The 27,706-nt window shown below is 42.6% G+C and overlaps 1 protein-coding gene and 1 long non-coding RNA gene across 5 annotated transcripts in view; both read right to left on the reverse strand.

Moving 5' to 3' along the window:
* dgkh (diacylglycerol kinase, eta) overlaps window positions 1-27,706 on the reverse strand; it is an 857,220-nt gene that overhangs the window by 732,104 nt on the left and 97,410 nt on the right. The window lies entirely within an intron of this gene.
* The window catches only part of LOC140428197 (uncharacterized), a 49,900-nt gene continuing 39,452 nt past the window's right edge, over window positions 17,259-27,706 (reverse strand). Inside the window, exons 2-3 of the long non-coding RNA XR_011948730.1 lie at window positions 20,466-20,610; window positions 17,259-19,171 (exon numbers count right to left, since the gene is read on the reverse strand). This is a non-coding gene — a long non-coding RNA (uncharacterized lncRNA). The remainder of the gene's footprint in view (window positions 19,172-20,465; window positions 20,611-27,706) is intronic.

The raw sequence follows: 27,706 nt of genomic DNA on the forward strand, positions 1-27,706 counted from the left end.
GGGCGGGTGTCAAGAGGGTCGCGGAGCCATCTGTCGTGGCGCTCCTGATCGCGCAAATCTGCGCGCAACAGCCGCAGCAGCCTGCTGTTAATAACGCCGGCTGCAAGCGGCCTTCAAAATGGCCGCGAACATGTTAAAAAAAAAAAGCGGGCGCATTGCGTATGCGTGCCCAATCATCGGTGCGCATGCGTAAAACTATGCGCATGTGCGCCGATGATCGGCACGCATGCGCAGTGCACCCGCTTTTTTTTTAAACGGTCGCAGCCTTTTGTTTTACAAGTTCGGGGGGATTTTATTCATTTATTTTATTCATTTAATTTTTATTTTTTCATTTATTTTATTCTTTTTTTTTACAAGTTCGGGGGGGTTTTATTTGATAAAATTTTACAGGAAAAAAATGCAGAACTTTGGCCAGATGGAGACTCCATACTTTCCGACACCGGAAGGCTTCACCTTCATCCAACAGGTTCCATTGGAGGAGCGTATACGAGGGCCAAAGGGACCCAAAACTATTTCCTCCATTTTTGTCAGCAGCAAACAAGGTAAGAGAAAATGGTGGGTCGTGCAGGTCGGCCGGCGTGGGTCGCGAAGCTCGGCCGGCGTGGGTCGCGAAGGTCGGCCAGGTTGGGTCCCGAAGATTGGCCAGTTGGTAAAAATGGGTCCCCGGAAAAAACGTTTGAAGAGCACGGATCTAGAACATGGGAGCACAATCTCAGGATAAGGGCTCACTCATTTTAAACTGAGATTATGAGAAATGTCTTTGTCCAAAGTATTGAGTATTTTAAAATTGTATACTCCAGAGGGCTTTGGATGTTCCATCATTAAGTATGTTTACGGCCAAGGGTAGATCAGCCATGATGATATTAAATGACAGAGCAGACTTGAGGGGCCGTACGGTCTACTCCTGCTTCTTTTGTTCTTAGATCTGCTGGCCTGGGGTGGTTCTATGGACATTGGCAACCCTCCAGGCTTCTTGCTCAAGTGGCCAAGGCAATAAATGTCAAATCATTCAATTGTGGAATGCGGTCTCGCTAAGCACAATCTATCATAATCTGATAGCCACACGTGAACATCCACTACATCTTGATCAACCAAGGTTCAAAAATGTATCTGATTTCTTTCCCCTCCTGAGCCTATCGGACAAAGCAGTACCCTAAATCTAAACAAGTGAACAGAACACACCAGAATCCAGGGATCAAATCCCCACCCTTCTGATCTGTGTGTCTTATACTGCACCAGGTGGAGGCGTTATTCACAATTCTATCAGGGAGAGTTCTAGGTATGGCAGCGGATTGCAGATAAACATTTTCCTGACCAATCAAGTTAGTCGAATGAAGTATTCAAACAGTTTGAGATAAAATAGTTAACCTGTTCAGAAATTCCAACTATCAGCTAATAACAGGCCTCAGCCAAAATTAAGAATGTCAATTTCCAAAGTGGAGTTCTTGGATGTGAAGGGACCTATGAAAATTTCCATCACAGAGGCTACTGGCAGAAGGATAGCCTCAACCTAAGGGGCAGCACGGTAGCATTGTGGGTAGCACAATTGCTTCACAGCTCCAGGGTCCCAGGTTCGATTCCGGCTTGGGTCACTGTCTGTGCGGAGTCTGCACATCCTCCCCGTGTGTGCGTGGGTTTCCTCCGGGTGCTCCGGGTTTCCTCCCACAGTCCAAATATGTGCAGGTTAGGTGGATTGGCCATGATAAATTGCCCTTAGTGTACAAAATTGCCCTTAGTGTTGGGTGGGGTTACTGGGTTATGGGGATAGGCTGGAGGTGTTGACCTTGGGTAGAGTGCTCCTTCCAAGAGCCGGTGCAGACTCGATGGGCCGAATGGCCTCCTTCTGCACTGTAAATTCTATGATCTATGATAACCTGAGGGCCAAAAGGAGTCCATGAGCTCCTTGTATTTGTCATTGGAGGTGAGAGTGGAGAAGTCAGACATGAGGGGTTCAGGGAGGCATGATTGTGGAGAGAAGAAACCAGAAGTTGTCTCCAGAATGATTTGGAATGATGGACTATTTTGGCACAGCAAGATCCACAGTAGGTGGTTCTGCTAGTTGAATGCAACTGAGGCTCAACCAATTCTAGAACACACTGGACTTTAAGGAGCAAAGATGGAAAAGAGAAAAAGATTTTGCTGGAGACAAAAGCATCAAAAGCAGGAAAGAGAAGATTGCAAGTCACCTGTTTGACTGTTTTTGAAGCTAGGTTGACATTGAGAAATAAACAAGTTGAAAATAAAAGTTGTGTTTTCACAATTTCAAAGAGATCATGAAAGCTGTCAAATATAAAACGTGCAAGCGATATGTACAAAAGAGTCAGTAACTGACAAGTTTCACAAAAGGTTTGCTAACTTAAGGGAACAGTTACCCTCATTAATTGTTTCAACAATGTGACAGAAATGCTGTCAGCATTAATGCATTGTTATCATTAGAACGACTGAATTTTGTTAGCACTGTTGCCTCAAAGCGCCGACGACCCCGGGTCGATCCTGGCCCCGGGTCACTTTCCGTGTGGTGTTTGCACATTCTCCCAGTGTCTGCGTGGGTCTCACTCCCATAACCCAGAAGATGCGCAGGGGAGGTGGATTGGCCACTCTAAATTTGCCCCCTAATTGGGAAATTAAGAATTGGGTAGTCTAAATTTAAAAAAAAGAACTGATTGAATTTTAAAATGTGGTAAGTTTAAAGCTTGATTGTTAAGAGTTCAGTGCAGCAATACACCTTGCTGAATTTGTGTAAAATGCCATGTGCAGGTAGCTCAGTAGCCTTAAATCTCACACTCAATATTTGAGATTTATGTATATTTGGACAGGCAGTCAGCAAGGATCATACTGAATGGTGGGGGAGGCTCAAAGAGCTAGATGATCTACTCCTGCTCCTATTTCTTGTCTTCAGTGCCCAAATAAGAGCACAATTGATGGATGCAGAGCTCTGCTTCTTTCCGAGTTTCCTTTCCAACTTGGCTCGAACCAGACAAGTTAGTTGACTGTGCGTCATATTTCATATTATTTCATTTATAATTGGTCGCTCCAAAACTGCAATCGGGATTTGGTGTTGTCACTTATATCAAATAGTCCCCCAGCAGTATAAGATGTTGACCAGGATCATAACATTCAGCAATGTTCAACTATTTGCTTCAGTTCTTCGCATTCACATCTACAGTTGTATTTCAACGTCCACTAGGTCATGGTGTCAGTAATTTTTGCCACCCCAAATTTCACTCGATTGAGGATACACGAGTGTTCTTTTTTGAGAACAGGACTTGGAGGGAGTTATTCTGAAGGAATCAAGTTTTCTGAGGTTATCAGCATTTCCTACCATTTTGTTGCTTCGTAGCTTTCCACCATGATATTTTACGCCAAGGAATTTTCAATGGCAAAGCTCTTTCTGGGTTCTCCCTATGTGGACAGTGGATTCAAGCAGTAGGTGCCTAGGATCAAGCACCTGTTATAGTCTATCACTTCTACTAGAGGCCTACCCCCTCACTGATGGTGTGGAATAATCCTTCCTGGGCAGTATAATTGCACTGTGTAAGTGAGAGTGATTGAATTGCTATGTATCAATGTTGTGCACCAAGCTCAAGTAAAAGCATATCAGGACAAAGTACCCAACTGCCTCGATAACAGCACTGTGGATGTACCTACACAAAAACTACAGTGGTTAAACAAGGCAGCTCAGCACCACCTTCTCAACGGCAACTAGTGATGGGCAATAAATGCTGGCCTAGCCGGTGAAGCACACATCCAATAAATTAATTTTTAAACAAAAGAACATGAGAATATAACAACTGGGAACAGGAGTAGGCAATTCAGCACCTCAAGCTTGTTCTACCATTCAATACAATCATGGCTGATCTCATGTCAGACTCAACTCCACCTTCCTGCCTGTTCTCTAGAACCCTTCAACCCATTACTAATTAAAAATCTGTCTATCGCCTCTTTAAAGTTATTCAATGCCCCAGCATCCACCGCACTCTGGGGTAGTGAATTCCACAGCTTCACGACCCTTTCAGAGAAGTAATTTCTCCTCATCTCGGTTTTAAATCTGCTACCCCTTATCCGAAAACTATGACCTCTTGTTCTAGATTATCCCGCAAGAGGAAACATATACTCTACGTCTATTTTGTCGATCTCCTTTATCATCTTATAAATCTCAAACCTCCTCTCATTCTTCTGAATTCGAGAGCGTATCGGCCTAAACTGCTCAATCTCGCGTTAGAAGACAACCCCCTCATCTCTGGAATCAATCTCGTGAACCTCTCCCCTGAACTGCCTCGAATGTAATTACATTCCTCCTTTAGAAGGCCAAAACTGTACACAATGCGCCAGGTGTAATCTCATTTATGCCTTGTACAGTTGCCTACTTTTATACTCTATTCCTATAGGAAAAAAGGCCAAAAATCCATTTGTCTTCCTTATCACCTACTGTACCTGCATACCAGTTTTCTGCGATTCATGCACATGGACACCCAGATCCCTCTGCACCGAAGCGCTCTAAAGTTTCTTTTCATTCAGATAAAAAAATACGAAAATGGATAATCTCACATCTATCTATGTTAAACTCCATCCGTCAAACTTTGGTCCACTCACTATCCATGTCCATTTGTGAAGTCTGATTTCTTTATTGTGTTATGGGCCAGGGTTTAGAGAACCCCAAAGTGTATCATGGCGTTCACCTGACCCACAACTTTTAATAGATTGTGGTATGGGGAGCACACTGCCCACTCTGCAGGTGTGGTACAGCAGAAATGGAAAAGTATTTTTTAAAGCAAAACAATGTTTATTCTATGAACTCAAGTTAACCTTTTTAAAACATACAGTGAACATCTTAGCAACCATTAATTCAAATACAGCCCCCAAAGACTACAACACTAAGTAATCCTTTAAGCTTTCCTTTTAACATCCATAATACTTAAAAACACCGTTTTACAGAAAGACATCAGGCTTAACTTCACTACTGAGAAGTTACCACATTGAAATCAGCAAATGGACATTCATAAGCTTGCAGAGATTCACACACATCCTGCTGTGATTGCAGCTTCTCCAAATTTAAAAATTAAACCAAATCCACCCTGCAGCAAAAGCCTAAAGCGAAAGTAAAAAGCTGACAGACAGCCTAGCTCCACCCACTCGCTGACATCACTGCAACAATAAACACCCATTTCTTAAAGGTACTCTCACTACAGATATTTATATACACACCCATTTATAAACACCCATTTCTTAAAGGTACTACAAAGAACAAAGAAAAGTACAGCACAGGAACGGGCCCTTCGGCCCTCCAAGCCCATGCCGACTATGCTGCCCGACTAAACTACAATCTTTTACACTTCCTGGGTCCGTATCCCATTCATGTATTTTGCACCCTCTCTAAAGCCTCCACATCCTTCTGGTAGTGTGGCGATCAGAATTGAACACTGTATCCAAGTGTGGCCTAACTAAGGTTCTATACAGCTGCAACATGACTTGCCAATTCTTATATTCAATGCCCCGGCCAATGAAGGCAAGCATGCCGTATGTCTTCTTCACTACCTTCTCCACCTGTGTTGCCCCTTTCAGTGACCTGTGGACCTGTACACCAAGATCTTTCTGACTTTCAATACTCTTGAGGGTTCTACCATGACACCTCCCCCCAAGAAAAAAAACCCCCATCAACTTCAAGATGGTTTCATTTTTCACCTTTTCACTATCCTTTCAGAAATGCACACAGTAAATATATTTTTTCGTTTTAAAAAAACAAATCACGCAAACAGGTATAATAATATAGTCCATTTTTTTCTTCTTCTTCCTCCAACTGACAGTCTTTTTGAACAAGAAGGTCTCTGCACGATCCATCCATTTCTCTACGCCTCGGCATTTCTCTTTAAAGTCAAGTACTTTAGTTCAATCTGATCACAGAGTCCCTTGTAATTCTCCAACACAGGAGCATTGGTTATAACAGCTTTCAGGCAGTCAAATGCCTGTTGAAAGACCACTGAACTTTTTGACGTTTCTTCAGCAAGTCTATCAGTGGAGCAACCACACTACAAACATTTTTCACAAATGTTCGATCAAATCCACTCATGCCAAGAAATCGCATTATTTCACTTCGTCTTGAGGGTATCGGAAACTCCTCAATAATTGTTGGTTTCACATCCCGTGTAACCATTCGACGCTGTCCGATTGGATGGCCAAGGAAAGTGACTTGGGCTTTTCCAAATTCACTTTTGGCTAGGTTGATCACCAAACCCGCCTCCTGAAGTCGATCAAATAACTCTATCAGATGTTTTAAATGTTCTGTCCATATCTGGCTGAAAATTACCAGATCGTCGATGTATACCGCACAATTGGGTAATCCTGAAATGACTTTGTTAGTTAACCGTTGAAATGTGGCTGGGGTGTTTTGCATGCCAAATGGCATAACTTTGAATTGGTATATACCATCTGGAGTCACAAAAGCTGAAATCTCCTTCGCCCTTTCGGATAAAGGTACCTGCCAGTAACCTGTAAGTAAATCCAATTTGGAAATAAAAGCTGAGTATCCCAATTTCTCAATGCAATCCTCCAAATATGGGATAGGATAAGAGTCCGTTCTTGTAACTGCATTAACCTTTCTATAGTCCACACACAACCGTTGGGTTTAGGTACCATCACTATGGGTGAGCTCCATTGACTGCACGCCACTTCAATTATGCCATTTTTAAGCATACTCTCAATCTTTTTGTTAACCTGTGCCAATTTTAACGGGTTAAGTCTATATGGATGTTGTTTGCTTGGAACAGCATTTCCAACATCTACATCATATATAGCCATTTTAGTACTTCCCAATTTATCTCCACAAACTTGCCCATGTGACATCAATAACTCTTTCAGGCCAGTTTGTTTTTCCTTTGGAAGGGAACTCAACAATGTATCCCAATTTTTAAGAACATCCTCGTTTTCCAATTTAGTTTGAGGTATGTCAAATTCACTGTCATCTGGATTTGGTTCGTCACTTTGAGTTTGAATCATTAAAATCTCCTTTTTCTCTCCTTCCCTTTCAAAGTACCTTTTAAGCATATTCACATGACACACTAGGTGAGTCTTCCTTCTATCTCGTGTTTTTACCACATAATTCACCTCACTTAATTTTGTTTCAATCTGATAAGGTCCATAAAACCTCGCTTTTAAAGATTCACCTAACACTGGTAACAATACTAAAACGTTATCTCCACTGGCAAAAACTACGAACTTTGCATTTCTTATCCGCTACCCGTTTCATCACATTTTGTGCCACTTTTAAATGTTGTCTAGCCAATTCACCTGCTCTATTTAATTGTTCCCTAAAATTTGACATGTAATTCAATAATGTAATTTCCAATTTCTCACTCACCAATTTTTTCTTAATCAATTTAAGTGGTCCTCTTACCTCATGACCAAAAATTATTTCAAAAGGACTGAATTTGGTTGACTCATTAGGTGCATCCCTAACTGCAAACAATACGAATGGAATTCCTTTATCCCAATCCTCTGGATAATCATGACAATAAGCCCTCAACATTGTCTTTAATATCTGATGCCACCTTTCTAACGCTCCCTGTGATTCTGGATGGTATGCAGTTGATTTAAATTGTTTTATTCCTAAGATATCCATTACTTCTTTGAATAACCTTGAGGTAAAATTTGATCCTTCATCTGATTGTATTTCTGTAGGTAGTCCATATCTAGTAAAGAATTTAAGTAACTCCTCCACAATCTTTTTAGCTGTAATATTACGTACTGGAATGGCCTCTGGAAACCTAGTAGACACATCCATTATAGTCAAAAGATATATGTTCCCACTTTTCGTTTTAGGAAGCGGTCCTACACAATCAATTAGAACGCTTGTAAAAGGTTCCTCAAATGCTGGAATGGTTATTAAGGGCGCTGGTTTTATCATTGCTTGAGCTTTCCCTACCACTTGACATGTGTGACATGATTGACAAAATTTAACTACACCTTTATGTAATCCAGGCCAATAAAAATGTTTTGGGATTTTAGCTCGAGTTTTCCTTATTCCCAAATGACCTCCCACTGGTACCTAATGTGCAACTCCCAACACCTCCTTTCTATACCCTACCGGCAATACTACTTGATGAACCTCTGCCCACTTTTCATCCTATTGCATATGTAAAGGTCTCCATTTTCTCATGAAGACCTCACTTTTACGGTAATAACACTCTGGTATACACTCAGATTCCTCTTCCGTTTATGCTTTCTGATACATCCGTTTTATTTCTATATCTTTCTGTTGTAACTCCGCCAATTTTCCTGAACTAAAAATATCCGCCTCATCCTCCACCTGTTCTTGTTCTTTTTCAACCATCCGATCAAAAACCGTTTCTGATAATTGAACTTCCACTTCATCTTCACTCTTTGATTTCTCCTCTTATCTTAACCTGTGACTTTGCGACCTGGTTACTACACAATCCGGAAAAATCCCAGGATATTCGTCCTTTAACACTTCAGTTGTCTGATTTTCCACTGGCTTATCAACCACAGAAGGCATCACTCACACCTGCGATCCAGCTATATCATTGCCCAAGGTAAACTGTATTCCTGGACAAGATAGTTTCTCTATTACTCCTACTACCACTTCACCACTCTTCACTGGACTTTCCAACCTTACCTTATGTAATGGAACACTACTCCGCTCACTCTGAATTCCACATATTACCATCTTTTCAGGCAATATTCTTTCCAAACGACATAACTCCTCATCTCTTACCATTAAAGCTCCAGTATCTCTTAAAATTGTGACTTCTTTACCTGCTCCTCCTGATACACATGAGTAAACTTTACCCACACAAGTAAATTTGTTAAAGAGGTCTGGCACCTTCTTCTCAATCACCTCTTGATCAGGCTGTACAATCTTTTGCACCTCCTTCGCTTCACTTGGGCTTTCCTTTACCACTTACACAAACTCCACTGCCTTATCCTGTTTTACCACATCAGACTTCCTAGTGCTTTTCTTCAACCACCAACACTGTGACTTTACATGGCCCAGTTCATTTCAGTGAAAACATTTGAAATTTTTAATTGCTTTTCCACCGTCCTGAATTTCTTTTTTAGTCTGAGGCACACTCTCCTTATTATCTCCCATCAGATCACCTTTACCTTTACCACTTGAGTATTTCTCATGTCCCCAGTTTCTATCCCTCACAGGCTGAAACTGATGTCAGAAACCAAGCTTTGATTTATGAACTAATTCATAATCATCTGCCATTTCTGCTGCTAATCTCGCAGTTTTAACCCTCTGCTCTTCCACATGAGTTCTCACTACATCAGAAATTGAATTTTTAAACTCCTCCAAAAGTATAATTTCTCTGAGAGCTTCATATGTTTGGTCTATTTTCAAAGCCCTTATCCACCTATCAAAATTACTCTGTTTGAGCCGTTCAAGCTCCATGTATGTTTGACCAAATTCTTTCCTTAAAGGTACTCTCACTACAGATATTTATATACACACCCATTTATAAAAGGTACTCTCACATGACAATTGCAACTTTCCCACATATTTTTGTGTCTTCTGCAAATTTTGCTGTAGTACCCTCTCCCTGAATTCAAGTTCTTAATATAGATTGTAAATAGTTGAGGCCAGAGGACCGAACCCTGTGGCACCCCACTAGTTATATCTTCCCAAACAGAAAAAGACCCATTTATCCTGACTCTCTGCCTTCTGTTGGTTAACCCAGTCCTCTACTCGAGCTAATAAATTACTCCAAACCCCATGTGGTCTTACCTTTTGTGTCAACCTTTTGTGCAGCACCGTATCAAATGTCTTCTGGATATACTTCATCTACAGGATCTCCATTATCCTTGTTACATCTTTGAAGAACTCTAACAAATTAGTCACACACAATTTACCCTTCATAAAACCATACGGACTCTGATGTGTTTTGACTTTCCAAATGTCTTGCTATTACTTCATTCCTAATGGATTCTAACTATTACCCAACAACAGATGTTAAACTAACTGGTCTATAGTTTCTTACTTGCTGCCCCCCTCCTTTTTTGGATATTAGCATTTTTACAATCCACTGGATCCTTTCCAGCATCCAGGAAATTTTGGAATATTATATCCAATGGATCCACTAACTCTGCTGCCACTTCCTTTAAGACCCTAGGGTGTAGGCCATCAGGCCCTGGGGATTGGTCTGCCTTCAATCCCAATAGTTTGTTCAGTACTTTTTCCCTGTTGAAGTTGATTGTTCTTAGTTCCTCCCTTTCTATTACCTCTGCATTACCTGTTACTATTGGGATGGTACTAGTGTCCTCCACTGTGAATGCTGAGGCAAAATACTGATTTGATGTCTCCACCATTTGTGTTCCCCACTATTAACTCCCCTGTCTCATCCTCCAAGGGAGCAAAATTCACTTTCATTACTCTCTTCCTTTTTAGATACTTATAGAAGGTTTTGCGATTCTATTTTTACATTTTGTGCTAGTTTTCCTTCATAATTTACCTTTCCTCTTTTTATTACTTTTTAAGTAATCCTTTGTCGATATTTAAAAGTTGCCCAATCTTCCAGCATACCACTGACTTTTGCAATACGGTATGCGTTAGTTTTTGTCTTTGTGTTATCTTTAACTTCTTTGCTTAACCATGAATGTTTTTTCCCCTTACAATTTTTCTCTCTCTCTGGAATATATTTTACTTGGGAGGAATTCAATAACTCCTTAAACACCTGCCACTGCTTATCAACAGTCCTACCTTTTAGTCTTCCTGCCCAGTCCATTAGGGCCCAATCTGTCCTCATGCCTATGTAATTACCTTTGTTTAACTCCAGAACACAAGTGTGGGATTCCAGTTCACCCTCAAACTGAATTTGAAATTCTAGCATGCCGTGATCACTTTTCCCTTGAGCATCCTTAAGTTTGAGATCATTAATTAATCCCTCCTCATTACACAATATCAAATCCAGAATAGCCTGCTCCCTGGTTGCTTCCACAACATATTGCTCCAAGAAACAACCTCTAATACATACAATGAAGTGCCACTTGAAGCTACCCTTGCCAGTCTATATGCATATTGAAATCGCCCATGATTATTACTGTAACTTTTGTAGAAGCCTCCAGAATTTCCTGGTTTATACTGTGCCCCACTGTGGAACTATTGTTTGGGGACCTATAGATTACTCCCATCAGGGACTTCTTTCCTTTGTTATTTCCTATTTCTACCCAGACTGATCCTACGTCTTGATCCCCAGTGTCTGTATAATTTCTCACAACAACACTGATCCCTCCCTTTACGAACAAACCTACACCACCTCATTTTCCTTTCTGTCTATCCTTCTAAAATACTGAGTACCCTTAGATATTAAACTCCCAGACTTGGTCCCCTTGTAACCACTGTTACGGACGCCTGGTCATCTCTCAACAGTGGCTAAGAGACTGGGCCAAAGCATAACTTTTTAAAGTTTTAAGACGGTGTGGAAAAATCGATTCATTCCAGAAGTGATCATCTAAAAAATAGGGTTTGGCTAGTTTATTAACAAACTTTATTAAAACAAAAGAAAATAATACAATATTTAAACTTCAACTCTAACCAGAACAGATTACATGTAGTTTCCTAACCTTAACACACTAGTTGCCATTAAACAGTACTTTAAATAAACATGCAGCTCTCGTTCCACTTACACGGACAGGCAAAGGTGACTTGCATTTACAAATAATTTTTCTTGTTAGGGCATTTGTTCAGAACCCTTTTCCAAAGCCTGCCTCGGTGGCACCTTTCATGACCTCGGTCAATTTCCAAAGCTTTATCTTCTATCTGTTCAAAACAGGATTCTTTTTTTCTCTCTCTCTCGAAGCCCAGACCCTCGTATAAAGGTTCTCTGGGGTTTCCAGACTTGATCCTATTATCATTATCTTGGCTGTTTGATGGCCCACTCTCATTTATATAGAAAAAACAGAGCCATGCTATTGATATGCAACCAACCTCCCATTGACGGACAAAGAGGCCATCAGACTCTGTAATGGGCTAATGGCTGGACAGACAGTAGTATCTTGAAGGACAATAGATCTGGGGCATCCTGTGTAATCCCACTAAAGAGTTTAATTCTGACTGGGACAGTGAAACTCGGTATATCCCTCTGGCTCTGTCCTAGCAGGTATTTTCTACTCAGACTGTTTAACCCCTAAATTGCTTGCTACTTCTTGGATCTCATTTCTGGACCAAAGTTCCTGGTATCTCCTTCACATAACACCATGTTTTGATTTGATTTGATTTGATTTATTGTCACATGTACCAAAGTACAGCGAAAAGTATTTTTCTGCGGCCGAGGGAAAGTACACAGTACGTACAAAGTAGACAAAAGAATAATCAACAGAGAACACTGATAAATGGTACATCGACAAACAGTGATTGGTTACAGTGAGGAACAAGGGGCCAAACAAAGCAAATACATGAGCAAGAGCAGCATAGGGCACCGTGAATGGTGTTCTTACAGGGAACAGATCAGTCCGAGAGGGAGTCATTAAGGAGTCTTGTAGCTGTTGGGAAGAAGCTGTTCCTATGTCTGGATGTGCGGGTCTTTAGACTTCTCTACCTTCTGCCTGATGGAAGCCATTTCTCAGTAATTGCCACCAAATCATACCCTTCATCTCTGTTAACTCAATAAATCTACCAGATGCGGGGCATGATCTGAAAAAACAATAACAGAATATTCCACTTGCCAAACCCCCAGTAACAGAGACCTCCCCATAATAAAGAAATCAATAGACGAATAAACCTTATGTACCAGTGAGAAAAAGGAGAACTTTTTGCCTCCCGGGTGCAGAAACAACCATGGAGCTGTTCCCTGCCCATCTCTCCCATTAACGCCGCCAACACCTTTGCCACCCCCCTCGAAGGAGACAAAGAATTTGGCTTGGAGCACTCCAGCTTCTGATCCAAAACCATATTACAATCACCTGCCAGGATCAACTGATGCGTATCTATCTCCAGGATAGTTGCCATTACCCTCTTCCTAAATTCTACATCATCCTAACTTGGGAGCATATACATGAACCAAAACTACCGATCTTCTCTCCAGCACCCCCGAGACCGTCACATATCTGCCCTCTTGATCCGCCACCACCTTCTGCATCTGAAATCGGACTCTTTTATTGATCAGGATTGCCACTCCCTGGGCACTACACTCAAAGCCCAAGTGAAAGACCTGGCTTATCCCAACCCTTACGGAACCTTACTTGGTCCTTCACCCACAAGTGTGTCTTCTGCACTTCTGCAGCAGCACCACAACAAACCTCAAGCTCTTCAAATGAGCATTAACTCCTGTGCATTTTACCGGGCCCCCAGCCACCACACATTCCGCATCACCAAATGAATTGTGTGTGTGTGGTTGGGTGGGGGGGGGGGGGGGGGGGGGGGGGGGGGGGGGAGGTCCCCTGCCGACTTCTTCAAATTCTTCAGCAATTCCCTCCCAAGCCACTCGAAATGTTTACTAAATTGCTTCTCAAACTCAGCCGCCGCCACCTTTGCCAGCATATCCATCGTTACTGAAGCAGCCCACCCAAAGAGCCCACTTCTGCCATCTTTCCTCCTTCAATACTCCTGACTGAACACGACCCTCCCGGTGGACTAGCGACGTACCTTTCTTCAAAAAATTCCTTCTTTGGTTCTTAGACATCCTTTCAATTGGGACAGGTTTTCATGGAAATTTTTCCCAAAAAACGAGTGATAAAGGCCAAAAACCATGGGCTCTGGCAGGAACAACCCGACGTGCGACCTCCTCCTACATGTCGCCACCGGAAGTCCAATATATATTCTACTTACCCCGACTAAAATTCCCTAGTTCAGATACTTAGGAAATACTCATCAGTCAATCACCTTCTTGCTTCCCCATGATGTCACACCTTACTGAATGCGGGTTCTGACTTGGTTATAGGAGCGGCAGAAGCTAACCCACTGGTCACGCTGATTAGTGGAAGGGAAGGAAATCCCACTCTGTCTCGCTGCACTTTAAGCCACGCTTGTCTCATGATTCCCAAAAGGGAAGTCACTTGCTCTATCACTGTTCTTCAAGGACCCTTGGTCTCGATGATTCTGGGAGGGTGAGAGATGTCCAGCTCCTTCTCTCACCACTGGTGTCACCAATTCTCAGAAGGGGAAAAAAGTCCCACTCTTTCTCTCATCATGCTTCAAGCCCTGTTGGTGTTGCTGATTCTTGGAAGAACCTGTGCACTACATGAGTAAATGAATCTAACATCTGACACAAGCGCTGTGGGAGCCACAGGAGCAAGGTGGGGAAACATAAATATTGTCTCTGGAGTGGTAAATGAACCCATGACTTTATTACTCAGAAACAAGAGCGTTACCAGCTGAGCTAACTCTAGTACAGTAGTTTAATTTTAATAGGGCCAACAAAAAGCAATGCTCACTGGTTAAAAGAATATATTCCTGGGATTCAGTGGTGCGTGCTGAACCTGATTATACATGGTCCATGCTGTGCAACCTGGAATCCTTTCACACTCCACAAACCAAAACTACTCTGGACTGACACTAAGTTTGAAATATAAATTGGTTTCAAAGGCCCTTACTGACTACCAGATGAAGTAGACGTCTTCCTTCAGGGACTCCCACTTACTTGAATTGTTAAAAAATGTAGTGTGAAGGGACTGAACCACTTTTCACCAACACTGCAGCTGGAGGGTTTTCTGTTCAGTCCTGGGATATGAGCATCGCTGCCAAGGATAAGTTGGCAAAGTTAGTTGCACCTGTCTAAATGCACTCAGGCTGGTGGTGGTGAACCATCTTCCTAAACTGCTGCAGTCCCTGTGGTGTAGTTACACCCAATGTGCTGTGAAGAAGGGAGTTCCAGGATTTTGACCCAGCGACAGTTGAGGAACTGTGATATAGTTCCAAGTCAGGACAGTGTGTGTGGCTTTCAGGGGAACTTGCCAGAGGTGGTGTTCCCATGCATTTTCTGACCTTGTCTTTCCTTCTGGGTGGAAAAAATTGTGGTTACGAAGATGCTGATACTGGAGCCTTGATGAATTATAGATGGTACACATGCTGTCACTGTGTCAGTGGTGGAGGAAGTGAATGTTTGAGGTGGTGGATGAGGTGCCGGTCAAGCAGGTTGTTTTGTCCTGGATGGTGTTGAGTTTCTTGAATATTTCTGAAGCTGCACTCATCCTGAGGTATCCGAGGCATGGGATCTAACTCCTTTACCTTGGAGACCTCGAGCGAGCACCGTTCAGTGCTGGTCTTCATAAACAGGGACCAGACGGAACGGCATTCATGGGGTCTTCCAGGGAATCGGAGGCCCCCAGATATATGCCCTTTGTGCAGGGTAGTACCCTGGCACTGCTGGTGCCACCCAGGCAATTCCAACCTGGCACCCTGGCAGTGCCACCTGGGTGCCAGCCTGGCACTGCCAGATTAACCCTGAATGTTAAGAGTCTGAGACAGATATTGTAAATTGGTTTATCTTTCTGACTTGGTATAGTAACATTTATTTGTTCAAAAGCTGTGGAATCTTGTGGCTTTATTGTCTTACGAAGTGTCTTTAATCTCAAACTTTGTCTACTTCAAACAAACATTATTGGTCCCTAATTAAATTAACCAAAAACCTGGAAGTTTGGTCAAGGATCATAACAATACAAAAATATGGCCAAAAGGTAGATGGCAAAAAGAACTGGAGCCATTGTCCAGGCTTGCTTGGTGCCAGGAAAGGCATTGATAATGCACCATTCTGCATCACACTGGCCATCATGCTATCATAAAGTGAGCAGATGACACTGATCACCTTTTCAGGGCAGCCATATTTGTACACAACTTCCACAAACCTTCACAGTTTACTGTGTCGAAGGCTTGGTCAGGTCAATGAACATCACACTGAAGTCAATGGGACTTTTCTTATATTTGTTGCGCCATAGAGATCAAATCAACCATTCCTTGTCTCGCATGAAAGCCACACTGATTCTAGGTACACCGAGTCTGTAAGATATGTGAAAATCTTGTTAATAATAACTCTTGCAATAATTTTTCCTGTTGTGGAGATGAGTGAAATTTCACCATGATTGTCACAGGTGGATTTCTCTTCCATTTGTACGGGTGAATTACGGAAGCATCCTTGTAATCCAGGAGCAAAATGCCCCTGGTTCTAGATTAAGTAGAAAGAGGCTACTGAGTTTCCTAACTATATGATCTCCTCTGTATTTGAATATTTCAGGTGGAATGTCATTGCCTCCTGGAGACTTACCCATAAATAGTTGGTAACTCCGATTTGATGTAGAGTTATGGTAATCTCTTCCAGAAGCCGTGCTTTAGAAGACATTCAATGGCATTGTTGCATAGTGTATTCTTGGTTCAAGGGGTTATTTGATTTTTTTGTTTTTTAAATTTAGAGTACTCAATTAATTTTTTTTCCAATTGAGGGGCTATTTAGCTTGGCCAATCCACCTACCCTGCACATCTTTGGGTTGTGGGGGGAAACCCACGCAACCACGGGGAGAATGTGCAAACTCCACACGGACAGAGCCGGGATCGAACCTGGGACCTCGGCACCATGAGGCAGCAATGCTAACCACTGCGCCACCGTGCTGCCCCGTTCAAGAGGTTATTAAGGTGCTCTGCCCAATACGCGAGAGTCTCATCCCTGTTCTTTAGGAGCTGATTGCCGTTTGCTGAGAGAACAGTTTGATTATAACATTGGTTTTGGGGCAAGAAAAAGATAGAAGAGATTTGTAAAAAGCTTTCAGGTCATGCTTATTGGCAGCTTCTTGAAACTGTGCAACTGTGCAGCCTTGTTATCCACCATCACTTCTTCATCTTAGTTTGGCCTGCAGCACATATTTTGCTTGGGTTTTTCTTTCGAATAATCTTTTGTCAAGGTTTGTGGGATCTGTGAGAATTGTGAATATCTGTAAGAATTGAGGCTAGAACTCAGGAGCACAGTTTAAAAATAAGGGGTGTCTCATTTAAGACGGAGATGAGGAGAAGGTTTTTTCTCTCAAGGTGTCGTTGGTCTGTGCAATTTCATTCTCCAGAGAGCAGTGGAGACAAGCTCATGGAATATTGTTAAGGCTGAGTTACATATGCTCTTGACTGATAAGGGAGTCAAAGGGTATCTTCGGAGTAGACAGGAAATCAGAGGTCATACTAAGACCAGCTATGATCTTATCAAATGTGCGGCATGGTAGCACAGTGGTTAGCACTGTCGCTTCACAGCTCCAGGGTCCCAGGTTTGATTTGGGCTTGGATCATGGTCTGTGCGGAGGAGTATGCATGTTTTCCCCGTCTCTGCGTGGGTTTTGTCCGGGTGCTCCGGTCTCCTACCGCAGTCCAAAGACGTGCAGGTTAGGTGCATTGGCCATGCTAAATTGTATCCAAAATAAAAAAGGTTAGGTGGGGTTACTGGGTTATGGGAATAAGGGTGGTGGTGTCGGCTTGGGTTGGGTGCTCTTTCCGAGGGTCAGTGCAGACTCGATGGGCTGAATGGCCTCATTTTACACTGTAAATTCAATGATTCTATGAAATGGCAGAGCAGGCTTGAGGGGCTGACCGGTCTACTGCTCCTAATTCCTATGTTCATGTCCAACATCTTGGTCATTCTTGTCAAACAAACTTTGGTGCTTCTGTTTGACCTCAGATGCCATGTTATGAGTGATATCCCTTAACTCTGTGATAAGAATATGCTTTCCATATGGAATTAGCAACAATCAGATACAATTAAGTTTTCTCTCTGTGAAACAAATAGATGCTTTACTAGAATATGAGTGCTGTGTCATATTGTAGATGTGCACAGTAATGTCAATCCATTTGAAGTGGGGGTCTTTTTAATTCATTTGCTGCCAGCAGTGACCAGGGCCCACAGATACACAGCTTTCAGAATTAAGCCACACCAGGACAGATGGCTGAGAGAAAGTAATTAGATTCTTGTCAGGGGTTTAACAAGCTGCAAGCAATTATCTCAACAGAACCTTTTAACAAATAAATAATGAAAGAAAATCATGCCTTTCAACACAACCGTAACAAAATCATACTTTTAAAGCCCTAAGAAGACACCTTCCCAAAAATTAAATTCAGACACGTTCCTTGGACTTTAGTCAAAACTATGTGACAAGGTACACCACAGTTGAATAAATGGGTTCATCAACAAATCTCATTCAGAGAATTTGTACATGTGAGGACAAAGACGTAATTCCTGTGCGTTCAAACTCCCCAAAGTCCGCTGGTGATCCAAAATAGGATCTTTTTAATAACATTTTTCCATGCTCGTCCAAATATCTACCTCTGACACATTAAAGCTGTAAACACATTAAAGCTGGCATCTTAGGGATTAACTGAAGCAAGGAAGGAGTTCACATGATTTGCAGCTAAACCAGACAGTAAATGTTAAAACTATAACATGGTATTTATATTCTAAATATTTTTATCGTGTTAAATGTCAGGGAGTTAGAAATTTAAATTGGCTGCACTGTAAATTATTACAACACATGATTGTTTGGGTTGTACCCGACCATAACTTCTAAAATAGACACAATCTTCTGGAGAGAGGAGAAAGACATTTTGTGCAGGTACTGGAGCCATGAAAGTGCTTCGGCATTTATACCATTCTAATATACGACTAAAGGAAATAAAATTTGCTGAGATGTTATAAAACACAGAAAAAATACAGCACCAATATAGATTCCAGTCCAGCATGACTCACAACATGCACTAACATCTGTATCACTTTTAAATTACAGCTTGCAAGATGAACCCCATGTTTGATATTTTGCCAGTAGCAATCTTTCAAGTACCTCACAAAAGCTAAAAGGATTATCTCTCCATTGATTCCGACAATAACCAGGGCCAAAATAACATTGCTCCCTAGAAACGAATACATATATATGAGATTGCTGTTAATGGTTATATTGTCACCATTATATTAAAGGGTCTGCTAACATGAGTCATTTTGTTGTGTGCAAGCTTTTTATTAATGTTTGCTGGTCTATCTTGGCCTGTGTATCAGACAAAACATTTATTGAAAGATCAAACTGCTAACACAACCATCCCGCTCCACTCATAGATAGTCCCACTCTACGGTCTCTCTCCTCTTCCATCTTCCCCAACTAATGCCTTGTACTCTTTTTATTTCCGAGTTATCAGGGAAGAATGTTGATCAAATTGGTAGTCAGGTTCCCGGACTGTTTAGAGCTCAAAGGTTATCGAAATTACCTGAAGTAGACAAAAGATTAACAATCAATATGGTAGAAAGAACAAAACCTTGCTATTTTGTACTGCATCAGCTAATACTGTTCCAGCCAAATTGCAGCAGATAATTTCAACATTTTCTATCTCATTACTGTGATGTCTCCAGTTTTGCAATATTTTCTCTCATTTCTGTACTCTTGCTGTGACTTCTTCTTTCATCCTTTCTTTGTACTGTTTTAGTCTCATTTCTCAGCCTGTCATCTGTGCTTGCATCTCTCTGCAGTCTATCTAGATTCTCCCTCTGTCTCTCTGTATCCCTTTTGCCACAACCTCCAATATTTCTCTCCTGGTTCTGTTTGACTGCAATATTCTAATAGATTTGTTTTCTTCCGAGTGTTCATTGCTTTTATTGTTTCTCTGCGATTTCTATTTTATTTTCTCCCTTCTCTCACTTTCGCAGCCTCCATAACATTTCCCCTCTTTCTCTAGATGTGCAGTTACAGATTTTATGCTATTTTCTCACTTCCTTTCTTCTCGCAAGTTCAGGAAAATGTCTCTACTCAGTGAGTGCTTACAATGATGAATTTGTTGCATCATGGAATACTTGAGACAAATGTCCATAGGATCCATACAGTGCAGAAAAGGTCATTTGGCCCATCGATTCTGCACCAACCCTCCAAAATCGCACTCTATCTAGGCCACTCATCCGCCTTATCCCCCTAACCCCGCACATTGATCACAGCCGATCCACAGCACATTGTTGGACACTAAGGGGCAATTTAGCATGGCCAATCCACCTAACCTGCACATCTTTGAACTGCGGGAGGAAACCGGAGCACCCAGAGGAAACCTATGCAGGCACTGAGAAAATGTGCAAACTCCAAACAATCATCCAAGGCCGGAAGTGAACATTGGTCCCTGGCGCTGTAAGGCAGCACTGTGCCACCATGTCGCCCGGTACACATACGTTTAAGGAAAGCTGGATAAGAAGGAAAAGGGAACATTAGGATGTGTTGATGGGGTTAGGGAATTGGAAAGAGGTTGTTGTTCACCATAAACAATGACACTGGTTCACCTGTAAACAATATCTCCTGTCCTCTCCTCTTCATTTTTGTTGCTTTCTCTGTCTCATTCCTCGTGGCATCAGTTTTTCCCTCACTATTCTTAATTGTTTCTCTCTCTTCTGCTCCTCTGTTTCTCTCCTGTTTCCTTTGCTTTTCTCTCTTACTCATCTCTTTGCTACTGGTTCGCTTTCTGCTGTAGAGCCTATTTCCCCTTTGCACCTCCTCAATTCTTACTCTTCCCTCTTAATTCTTACCATTTTCCTTTCTCCTCCCCAGCAAGCAGCCACCGATAAGCAAGAGGCTACAGACGTGGGCCATGAAGAGTTTATGAAGGATTTGGCTGGGAAGGTGGGGATAGAGTTCAAGATGTTCATAACCTCAGCAGAAGATGTTCTGATGCTTGTAAAATAAATGGAAAATGCTGTTAGAGAACCTTTCTTACATGATTGTGATATCTGGTGCCTCTTTTCACATTGAGTTTTACTTTAAGTAACATTTGGAGGAGTTTGTGAACAACTGCCAAGGCAGCTGTATTTTTCGTAATTCATTTCTATCTAGATAGGAAGAGTTATAACAAAAATACAAAATGACCACTGTAACCAAATAGAAAGGGGGAGTAAAACAGACTTCACAAAAGGAAGATCTGCCCACACATAACAGTTATAAGACATTTTATGATGAAGATCTATGCTTAATTTACTATTTTGGTTCTTACAGTGTTTTGCCGAAGGATGTGGGTGTCTTCGAGGACTTAGAGGGAACCGCTTTAGTTGAGGCTGATTAACTGGAGTATGTACAGAAATGCTGGAGATTAGTAAATAAAGGGCCATAAATAGAAGACTAGTATCATATGAATAAGCACACAACCACTAGTAAGCATATGATGGGAAACGCAAAATTCATGTGCATAAACACTCATTATACAACCTCATTGTGACATTTTAGAACAGAACAAAGAAAATTACAGCACAGGAACAGGCCCTTTGGCCCTCCCAGCCTGCACTGATCCAGATCCTTTATCTAAACCGGTCTTCTATTTTCCAAGAATCTACTTCCCCCTGTTCCCCGCCCGTTCATATATCTGTCTAGATGCATCTTAAATGATGCTATCGTGCCTGCCTCTACCACCTCCGCTGGCAAGGCGTTCTAGGCACCCACCACCCTCTGCGTAAAAAACTTTCCGCACATCTCCCTTAAACTTTCCCCCTCCACCTTGAAATCGTGACCCCTTGTAATTGACACCCCCACTCTTGGAAAAAGCTTGTTGCTATCCACCCTGTCTATACCTCTCATAATTTTGTAGACCTCAATCAAGTCCTCCCTCAACCTCCGTCTTTCCAAAGAAAACAATCCTAATCTACTCAACCTTTCTTCATAGCTAGCACCCTCCATACAAGGCAACATCCTGGTGAACCTCCTCTGCACCCTCTCTAAAGCATCCACATCCTTCTGATAACGTGGCGACCAGAACTGCACGCAGTATTCCAATTGTGGCCTAACCAAAGTCCTATACAACTGTAACATGACCGACCGACTCTTGTACTCAATATCCCGTCCGATGAAGGCAAGCATGCTGTATGCCTTCTTGACCACTCTATCGACCTGCGTTGCCACCTTCAGGGTACAATGGACCTGAACTCCCAGATCTCTCTGTACATCAATTTTCCCCAGGACTCTTCCACTGACCGTATAGTCCGCTCTTGAATTAGATCTTCCAAAATGCATCACCTCGCATTTGCCTGGATTGAACTCCATCTGCCATTTCTCTGCCCAACTCTCCAATCTATCTATATTTTGCTGTATTCTCTTGACAGTCCTCCTCGCTATCTGCAACTCCACCAATCTTAGTATCATCTGCAAATAGATGAAGATAAAAATGAAGGGATAACATTTGACAAACCTCTATATTAAGCATAGGTCAGCAGATTCTCCTGAAACAAGGATCAGCTCACAACTGCTAACTGGCAAGGCCCCATGATTTTTAATTAAATTTGTGCGCTGAGCTGAAAGATTTTGGCATTTAACAATGGTGAGAATCACTGTCAGGCTTAATCCTGTCCCCATCCAACAGTACTACAAGCACATTCAGATGAAAACCTAGGCTCATTGTTACCCTCTTTCACCAAGGAAGCAGAGGCCCATGAATCTTAGAATCCCGACAGTGCAGAAGGAGGCCATTCGACCCATCGGACCTGCACCGACCCTCTGAGAGAGCACCCTACATGTCCACACCCCGCCCTATCACCATAACCCCACTTAAACTGCACATCACTGGACACTAAAAGGCAATTTAGCAAGGACAATCCACCGAACCTATAAATCTTTGGACTGTGGCAGGATACTGGAGCGCCCAGAGTAATACCCATACAGACACGGGGAGAACTTGCAAACTACACACAGTCATCCAATGCTGGAATTGAATCTGGTCCCTGGCTCTGTGAGACAGCAGTGCTAACCCATGTCACCGTACCGCCCCAGCGGCTGATGTCAGACTGCCTGAGATTACCTAATTCAGCTCAGATCAAAACATTACCAGTCATTTTTCCAGACATAGCGAAGCATCAAGAATTTAGACTCTTGACTAACAAGGTTATCTGGGGGTAGGCAGAATGTGGAGTTACGGCCACAATCAGATCCACCACGATCTTACTGAATGTTGGAGCAGGCTCGAGGGACCAAATTCTAATTCATGTGGACATATGGTCATCTGCAGATCGGATCAAACTGTTAGATGCAGAATAAAGCTCCCTCTGACAAAGAGTCATCGGACTTGAAACATTAGCTCTTTTCTCTCCCTACAGATGCTGCCAGACCTGCTGAGATTTTCCAGCATTTTCTCTTTCGTTTCAGATTCCAGCATCCGCAGTATTTTACTTTTATCCAAAGCTCCCTCTGAACCTGTTTCTTGGATAAGACACAAAACCAGGGCCCGTCTACATGTTTAAGTGGACCTAAAAGATCCCCCACAAATTAACAGCAGAGGCGCATCACAAGGTCCTAGTTAACATTCCTCCATCAACTGCAACATCACCACAAACTGTTTAAATGGTGATACATCTTATTTGTTGTTTGTGGGATCATTGAGGTGTACAAAATGGTGAGGGAAATAGATCGGAAGAACCTTTTCACTTTAGTAGAGGGATCAATAACCATGGGGCATAGATTTAAGACAAGGAGCAGGTGACTTAGAGAGGATTTGAGGAAAAATCTTTTCACCCAGAGGGTGGTGGGAATCTAGAACTTGCTGCCTGAAAAGGTGGTAGAGGTGGGAACTCTCACATTTAAGAAGTATTTAGGTGAGTACCTGAAACACCATAGCATACAAGGCTACGGACCACGTGCTAGAAAGTGGGATTAGAATAGGTGGGTGTTTGATGGCTCACACTGACATGATGGGCCGAAAAGCCTCTTTCTGTGCTGTAAAACTCTATGACCGGTGTGCAAAGGGCCAACCAGATTTGCCTACACAGCTGTTATATTTCTTTGTTGCCGCAAAAAAGGTAAGGAGGTGCCCACACTCTGAATTCCTGTAAAATATGATGAGGGGTTCATTCAGAAGTGTTGCTCATACAATCGAAGATGGTGATCAGCTCAAAGTCCACACAAACACTCTGCTGATGCCACTACACATCACTTTACATATAATGAGCAGAAATGTATTCTCTGATACATAACACCCCTCCCCCTTTACTTCATGCGTGTGACAACAACAACTAACATTTATACAACAGATCCACTATGTATAATTTCTTGATATCTGATAGTCTCTGTGGTGGACGACTATTCCTTTTTGGTAGAATTCAGCATTCTTGAACTTGGTTACTTGAGACTTTGGAAGTGTCCTCATTCCTTTCTGAGATGGTACTTAGTACTGCTTAGCACTGCTGCCTCGCAGTGACAAGGAGCGGGTTCAATTCCAGTCTTGAGTGTCTCTGTGGAGTTTGCATATTCTCCCCCTTCTGCGTGGGTTTCCCTGGATGCTCCGGTTTCTTCCCACAGTCCAAAGATATCCGATTGGCCATACTAAATTGTCCCTTAGTGCAGGTTAGGTTATGGGGATGGGGTGAATGGGGGAGTGGATCTGGGTGGAGTGCTCTTTTGGAGGGCCACTGCAGACTCGATGGGCTGAATGGCCTCCTTCTGCACTGTAGTGATTCTATGATTCTACTTCTTAGGTAGTTATTTCAGTGTCTATTACGATAGGTATAATCCACAGAATCAGAATCTGAATTGACCACTGTCTCTGGTCTCTGTTCCAAAGTATTGCTCTCTAGATTTTCCAAGGGAAGAATCTCTTGAGAAATTTCTGCAAACTCACTTAGTGAAGTAACTGATGCGTGACGTCGCCAAACTGTCTCACCATCTGTCTGTACGATGTATGATATTGGACCTGTCTTTGCCAGGATCGTAGCACGTACCCATTTCTTGTTGGTGGTGTAGCTCCTAACGAATAGGGCAGCATGATAGCACAGTGGTTTGCACAGTTGCTTCACAGCTCCAGGGTCTCAGGTTTGATTCCCGGCTAGGGTCACTGTCTGTGCGGAGTCTGCACATTCTCCCCGTGTGTGCGTGGGTTTCCTCCGGGTGCACCGGTTTCCTCCCACAATCCAAAGATGTACAGGTTAGGTGGATTGTCCATGATAAATTGCTCTTAGTGTCCAAAAAGGTTAGGTGGGGTTACTGGGTGACAGGGATAGGTGTGGGGTGCTCTTTCCAAGGGTCGGCGCAGACTCGATGGGCCAAATGGCCTCCTTCTGCACTGTAAATTCTAAGTCTATGTCTTACATTCACATCACTCTCTCTCTCCCTGGTTGAATACTAGCTTTTTAGTTGTCAGATCTCACAATTACAGCAAACAAACCAAAGTGACTCTCATCCAAGCAGTACGAGTTGCATAGTATGCTTTCAATGAAATACAGGGCAGAATTCTACAGCCTCCCCACCCACAGTGGATTTTCTCGCAGCGGAGACGGTTCGAAGTATTTAGTTGAGCACTTGAAAAACTGAGCGTACAAGGTTACAGACCACGTGCTAAAAAATGGGATTAGAAGAGGTGGGTGTTTTATAAATAAATAAATAATTTTTATTATTGGCACAAGTAGGCTTACATTAATACTACAATGAAGTTACTGTGATAGCCCACACAGACATGATGGCCGAGAAATGGGTACCTGCTACGCTCCTAGCAAAGACAGGTCCAATATCATACATCGTACAGACGGATGGTGAGAGAGTTTGGCGACGTCGCGCTTATCAGTTACTTCATAGTGAGTTTGCAGAAATTTCTCAAGGGGTTCTTCCCTTGGAAAATCTAGAGAGCAATACTTTGGAACAGAGACCAGAGACAGTGGTTACTTCAGAATCTGTTTCTGAGAACTGCACCCATTATAACAGACACTGAAATAACTACCCAGGAAGTAGAATCTTGAATCACTACAGTGCAGAAGGAGGCCATTCGGCCCATCGAGTCTACACCGGAGGAATCTTCTGGTTCTGGTGAAGTTGATGGTGATTTACATTCCTTCCTTATGCCGTCGTCGGCGAACCCGCAGTAGGGATTGACTTCGACAGGACCAGAAGATCCAATTGATGGGAAAGGCTGGAGAATTCCGTTCAGAGTCTCATCTGGATTTAAAGATTCACAGATGCATTGGTGGATGGGGAAGGGATGACATATCCACATTTCCTTGAGGTATAGTGAATTGTTGTGATTGCAATAATTACAGATTTAACAAACGGGAAAACAATGGCAGATGCAACACAATATAAAAAGCGATTTAGTGCATTTGAACACAAAACAGCAGATAAGTATATCATCAAAAAGGGAAAGCATGCAAGGTGCAACTAAGAGAAGGAATAAGGTTCACAAGATCCATATCATTAAAAATGAACGCACGTGTGCAAAAAGGCTGCATGTGTATTTGCCTTCATCACTCAAAAATAAGAAAGCAAAGAAGTTTTATCACAGCAATGTGCATACAACAACTTATATTCATAAAGCACCTTTAACGTTCCATGGCGCTTCAAGGAGCATGATAAAACATAGACTGACACCAAACCACATAAGGAGATAATAAGTCAGATGACCAAAGCTTAGTCGAAGAGCTAGATTTAGACCATAAGACCATTAGACATAGGATCAGAATAAGGACACTCGGCCCATCGAGTCTACTCCGCCATTCAATCATGGCTGATATTTTTCTCATCCCTATTCTCCTGCCTTCGCCCCAGGCAGCACAAGTGGCTAGCACTGTGGCTTCACAGTACCAGAGTCCCAGGTTTAATTCCCTGCTGGGTCACTGTCTGTGCGGAGTCTGCACGTTTTCCCCACGTCTGCGCGAATTTCCTCCGGGTGCTCTGGTTTCCTTCAACAGTCCAAAGACGTGCAGGTTAGGTGGATTAGCCATGCTAAATTGCCCTTCGTGTTCAAAAAGGTTAGGAAGGATTATTGGGTTACGGGGACAGGGTGAAAGTGAGGGCTTAAGTGGGTCAGTGCAGACTCGATGGGCCGAATGGCCTCCTTCTGACCTGTATGTTCTATGTTCTATAACCCCTGATCCCCTTATTGTTCAAAAACCTATCTATCTCTGTCTTAAAGACATTCAGTGATTCTGGCTGAAGAAATTCCTCCTCATTTCTGTTTTAAAGGACCCTTTATCTGAGATGATGTCCTCTGCTTCTAGTTTTTCCTACAAGTGGAAACATCCTCTCCACGATCACTCTATCCCGGCCTTGCAGTATCCTGTAAGTTTCAATAAGATCCCACCTCATCCTTCTAAACTCCAAACGAGTACAGAACCAGAGTCCCCAACCGTTCCTCATACTACAAGCTCTTCATTCCAGGGATCATTCTTGTGAACCTCCTCTGGACCCTTTCCAAGGCCAGCATATCCTTCCTTAGATATGGGGCCCAAAACTGCTCAGAATACTCCAAATGGGGTCTGACCAGAGCCTTATTTAGCCTCAGAAGTACATTCCTGGTCTTGTATTCTAGCCCTCTTGACATGAATGCTAACATTGCATTTGCCTTCCTAACTGCCGACTGAACCTGCACGTTAACCTTCAGAGAATCGTGAACAAGGACTCCCAAGTCCCTTAGTGCTTCTGATTTCCTAAGCACTTCCCCATTCAGAAAATAGTCTATGCCTCCATTTTTCCTTCCAAAGTGCATAACCTCACACTTTTCCACATTGTATTCCATCTGCCACTTCTTTGCTCACTTTCATAGAACATAGAAAAATACAGCACAGAACAGGCCCTTTGGCCCACGATGTTGTGCCGAACCTTTGTCCTAGATTAATCATAGATTATCACCGAATTTACAGTGCAGAAGGAGGCCATTCAGCCCATCGAGTCTGTACCGGCTCTTGGAAAGAGTACCCTCCCCAAGGTCACCACCTCCACCCCATCCCCATAACCCAGTAACCCCACCCAACACTAAGGGTAATTTTGGACACTAAGGGCAATTTATCATGGGCAATCCACCTAACCTGCA

Source organism: Scyliorhinus torazame, chromosome 8, assembly GCF_047496885.1.
Source record: "Scyliorhinus torazame isolate Kashiwa2021f chromosome 8, sScyTor2.1, whole genome shotgun sequence".
Classification (NCBI taxonomy): domain Eukaryota; kingdom Metazoa; phylum Chordata; class Chondrichthyes; order Carcharhiniformes; family Scyliorhinidae; genus Scyliorhinus; species Scyliorhinus torazame.